Source organism: Macaca fascicularis, chromosome 6 (genome assembly GCF_037993035.2).
Source record: "Macaca fascicularis isolate 582-1 chromosome 6, T2T-MFA8v1.1".
NCBI classification, from domain to species: Eukaryota; Metazoa; Chordata; class Mammalia; order Primates; family Cercopithecidae; genus Macaca; species Macaca fascicularis.
The window spans coordinates 183,020,739-183,025,952 of record NC_088380.1 but is presented as its reverse complement, the minus strand read 5'-3'; the positions used below and the strand labels follow the sequence as shown (position 1 = coordinate 183,025,952).

The 5,214-nt window shown below is 46.8% G+C and overlaps 1 long non-coding RNA gene across 1 annotated transcript; it reads right to left on the bottom strand.

The window, feature by feature from the left end:
• Positions 1-1,124: 1,124 nt before the first annotated feature.
• Positions 1,125-4,488, bottom strand: LOC135971478 (uncharacterized). The gene is made up of 4 exons (XR_010587731.2): positions 4,402-4,488; positions 3,932-3,962; positions 2,242-2,303; positions 1,125-1,780 (listed from the first exon to the last, which is right to left on the bottom strand). It is a non-coding gene; the product is annotated as an uncharacterized lncRNA (long non-coding RNA).
• Between the last annotated feature and the right edge of the window lie 726 nt (positions 4,489-5,214).

The following is a 5,214-nucleotide window of genomic DNA, read 5'->3' as shown; positions in this document are numbered from 1 at the left end:
GCCCTCCCAGTGACCAGCCCCATCCAGGATTCATCAACACACGAGTAAAACAAAACAGAGTTTGAGACTAATACTTCCAAGACTATCTCAGAGAAACAGGCGAAGTGATGTCTCATGGGTCACACGCGAGAGGTGCAAGGACCACCTGGACTCAGGAGCAGCCCCGCTCCCTTTGCTGAGCTCACCTTGCACTGAAACAGGGTCCCTTCTCACCTTCCCTGCAACTAGTGTGGGGCAGCCATCCTGCCTGAAAGCTGACACTCCCTTCAGTCACGCAGGATTCTGGGCCAAATCACACTTGGCTAACAGCAACTACACGAGGACCAGCTGTCAGGCCACGCCCAGAAGCAGGTGAAAAGTAAGAGCTGATCTCTGTCCCAGCCAGAGAGACCAGGCCTGGGAACTACTCTGTGTCCGGCCTGACCCTGAAGTCCATCCCTGCCGATCATGTCCTCTCTGGGCCACATTGGCTATTTCGGGAACTCCTATTCTGTGCCTCTCATTTCTGGTGGTGCCACTGCCATCGACATACAGGAAATAGAGAAGACAAGAAACAACAAAGTAGCTTCTCTCTTCAGGCTCTCGGGAAGACGGGCAGACAGTGCTAACGCCAGCTATGAAGTCGGAGCTCGACCCGTTCTCCCTCAGCTGGAATATGAACATCCCGGCCACGCCCAGGTGATGAAGAACTGACTTCCTGATGTTGCACCTTGGCTGCCCCCGTGGCTCTGCTGCCCTCATGCCTTCCTTCTGCTCCTCCAAATCCTGTTCCTTTTCAGGCCCAGGCCAAGGCTGTACCTGCTCTCTCTCACAGAGCCCACTGGGCAGCTGTCTGGGAATTCTTAGAACCTCAGTGTTGGTAACGCTGATTTGTGCCTTTGATCACACACAGCAGAAGGCCCCGAATACCACACACAAAAAAACTGTATTCTAAAGATTAGAGATGACCAGGGGAATTGGGTTATGAGGAGATAGTTTCTGAGGTTAACGAGGGACATTTTAAAATCACACCAGCCTCATTTTTTTCAAATGTGGGTTAAGTATGGACACCTACAGAGCAATCAAATTCAACTCACATACAACGTATTTCCACCAAAGGCAGGCTCCCAAAAGAAACTCAGTCCAGAACTGGGTTAATTTTATTTTCATATGACCTTAAGCCAACCACCTTGACTTGTTTTTTGCAAAGGCCTTCAGAAGCAAACAAAAAGCTTTGTCCATGGTGGGTTCAATGGGGACGTCCTGGAGCCTCTGCTGTCCCACAGCCACATTTGTCTCTCCCCACCTCGTAATGCATGAGTCACCCTCCATCCTCCTAGGAAGGCAAGTGCTCCCCCTGCCACTCACAGCCTAGGGCAAGCCCTTTGGTTACCTTTTCATGATGCTGTGTTTCCTGAGCACAGAACACGGAAACCAGGAGGAGGCTGCATGATAGAGGCTGAGCCTCTACATGACCTTGACATTATGTATTTTGGACACTCAAGAGTTACACCACATGAATTCAAAAAGACACGCAGCAACTGAATGTGCACAACTTCACCCTATCCTCCGAGAATGCAGTTGCTCCCAGGGACCGCAGAATGTGACCATCAGGCTCTATGTGGAACAAGCATTTCTCCCATCACAGCCTAGGTCCTCATTCATGAGAGGAAGCTCCACTCAGGCTGCCTGTCTACGGGAAGGCCAGCGAGGCAGTAGCACATTCCTCATCATCTGGGTGACTCATCAGTGTGAGAGTGGCTCCGCAATACGTACCCTTTTGTGGAACTCCCGAGGATTTCTGTAATGACAGAAAATAAATTGCTATGAGCATCAGACCATGCTGTGTCCTGTGTGCACGGGACTTTTCTTCACTTAGTGACATTAGAAAACAAGATGGAAACCAGTGTTCAAAGGAACCCAAAAGAAGAACAGAAGAAATCGACTCATACCAAAGACACAAATTTTTCTCAGAGGATGTTTCCACTCAAGTCCATGTTGGCTGGCAAGTAAGTGATTTTGTTCCAAAGAGAGAACAAAATTGGTAAGCCTCACCGCCCCACAATGTGTGACTGATGCTGTCATTTTCTCCCACTGTCTTAAATCAAGCTTCACTGGGGACAGACTCTCACAATTCCCCCCAAGGACATTGTGTAACTAATCTAAGATATATATTGTCAGATTCTCATATCTTAATTTAATCCAAATAAAATAAAGCTAAGAAAGCAACAGTTTTTCTCAGAGAAATGCAGGTGGCCTGACCTTCACATCCTCTGGGTCCTCCTCCTCTCCCTTGTCACTGGACCGCTCCTGTAGTAGATGCTCTGGAAGAATTAGGAGGATACAGAGTGACCGTCAGCACCGTGGTGGTGTTGCTCATGAACAATTCAGTGACATTGCTTGAGGTGGGTGTGGGAGGAGGACAGCAGAACAGGAGAGACGCAGGGAAGAAAGGGAATCAGGGCCTTTGGCTTTCTAGCTCCAATTTTAAACAGGGCACACCAGGCATTGCAAACTGTGCGTCCCTGGCAGCCTCTTAGGGCTCCTCCCTCCTAATCTGACCTGAGCTAATGTGCCCTCTTATTGATCCCTGCCAAAGTCATTTCCTCCTCAGAATCCACATGTGTTGCTACTCTGCATATTATCCCTTTTAGAAGATTTTGTACTGAATAAGAAGAAAGCTTTCATTAAAGAGATTTAATTCTAGCCAAAAGATTTCATTAACTAACTTTCTGTTATAAGGCAATTAAACCAAGATTTGAAAATACTCAATTATCCTGCCATTTCACGATGACCCCTACTTAGCATGTGATATTTGTCCTTCCACTCTTCTTTTTCAACATGATGTGTGTGCACCACGGAGTGCACTGCTCCTCATGCTCACACTGACTCCAGCACGGGGACAGCCTGTCATGGGGAGCAGCGAGGGGAGCGGGGAGCGGGCAGTGACTCTCTCCAGCCCAGCTCTGCAGGAGATTCCAGCAGGGAAAGTGGGTGCCAGGCTAACACCCAATTTGATCCTTGAGATTTTATTGGATGCTATATCTTGGGATTGGGTTCCTCTGAATTTCTAAGACTTGCGGTGATTATCTCATTAAATACAATAGAATATCCCACTGATTATTGTCTGTGTTTGAACAGGAGCTGAGGAATGACCTCACTGCTGTAGATCAAAAGCCTGTGGACTCTGTGTGTTTTACATTAATGATCACACTGAAGCCCACTGTACAATGTACCTGCTCAAACCAACCCTGGGTGAGCTGACCACTGACACCATCCAGTCATGATAGTGTGTGGGATCTGAATAGGTTTTCATTCTCCCACATGCACACACAAGTGCTGGAATAACTTGGCCTAGCAAGAAATTATACTAGGGCTTTGTGATAAATTCAGTGTAGTGGCTCATGGCATTAACCTTCCACTCATTCCCGACTTCACATGTGCCTCTTCCATTTAAAAGACCAAGAGCTTGGGAAATTCGTCTCTGCACCATGTCCATCTGAGGACTGGGGATAGTGAACTTTTATGTTCAGGTACAGCTGTGCTGGAGGATGAATGGGTTGATGTATGTAAACTGTGCAGTGGTGATGGAAATTTTCTTGAACATTGATCCTTGTGTTGTACTTTGAACATGGGAGTATGTTTTCTGGGGAAATGCACACACACTCCCAAAGACATCCACAATCATTCCATATACACTCTCTCCTCTGTCCCTCCCAACCCTGATGAACCACCCCACCTGACATGACATTGCTGCTTCCAGGGATGACAGTACCATGCTTACAGTTGTTTACTGGACTGCTAGTATTTTTTTAAACCAAACTTTCCAAATCTAATTTCTGGCAGAAAGCTCAAACCAGACTGGCTCTTGAGCAAAAGCAGGTGAAACAGTGTCATCTTTGCAACACTAAGATTTTGAACGTAAACAGAGAGGTGATCCCAGAATACGTACCGTTCGCCAGTGTGGCTGGGTCCACCTGCATCTAGAGAAAAACAAAACACTATGAGGGTCAGACCAGGCTGTGTCCTGTGTGTACGGGCCTTTTCTTCACTTGTTGATATTAAAAAAACAGATGGTAAATAGTGGTTGAGACAATGGCCCTGATATCTAGAAGACATTTGTGGAAAGGCACGAGATTTTTGTGCAAGATTTTCAATTGTTTTTATTTGATTATTCCAAATACTTCTTAAGAAGAAGGCATTTCTCTTGAGGAAAATGCCTGCTGACACACAGCTTGTAAATGTGGATGCCATCTGAAACCATTTTTTAGTGGATAATGAACTCGGACATTTGCCCACCAAGAAATTCTTGTCAGTCACCTATCGCGTACGTGGTAAGATGTGTACATCTTAGTTCAATTGAAACAGAGAGAAACCGAGAGAAATTCAATTTCCATTTCAGAGGAAATAAGATGACTTTACCATGTGAACCCCTGTGGCTTCCTCCGAGGATGTCTGCCTGGGCACAGCCTCCTCCAGGTCTTCCAGGTCACCTAGGAAACAGAGTCACTATAAGCACATGAGCTCCACTGAGTGAATCCCTCAGGTGATCTTGGAGCTGTGGACCTGGGGCTGGCGTGTGTGGAAAGGTGTGTTCACAGCACAGACTCAGCTGCTGCCGGTCCCTCCTCCATGGTGGTGAGGGAAGACAAATGGTGAAGGAAGGCATCGGGAAGGCCACAGAAGACAGCTAAGGCAACCTCTTCAACATGAAATAATCCATCTCAAACAGGGCACACCACATAGTGTTTCCCTGTAGCAACTCAGGGCTCCTCCTTCTTAATCTGACCTAACTTGTCCTCCCTTCTTTATCCCCTTGAGGTCATTTCCTCCCCAGGAGCCACATGTACTGCTGCTGTGCTTTTGTTCCTCCTAGAACTTTTTTGTTTTTCTTTTTTTTGCAATGGAGTTTCACTCTTGTTGCCCAGGCTGGAGTGCAATGGCGCGATCTCGGCCTACCACAACCTCCGCCTCCTGGGTTCAAGTGATTCTGCTGCCTCAGTCTCTTGAATAGCTGGGATTACAGGAATGCACACCCATTCCCGGATAATTTTGCAATTTTAGGAGAGACGGGTTTCCTCCATGTTGATCAGTCTGGTCTCAGACTGTTTGTTTATACCAAACTGCCTAAAACCTCATTTCTGTTAGGAAGCTCCAGAGAAATTCTCCAGCAAATGCAGGGTAAAAAGTGCCACCTTTCTGAAAAACTAAGATATTTCCTTAGCAAAAAACTAA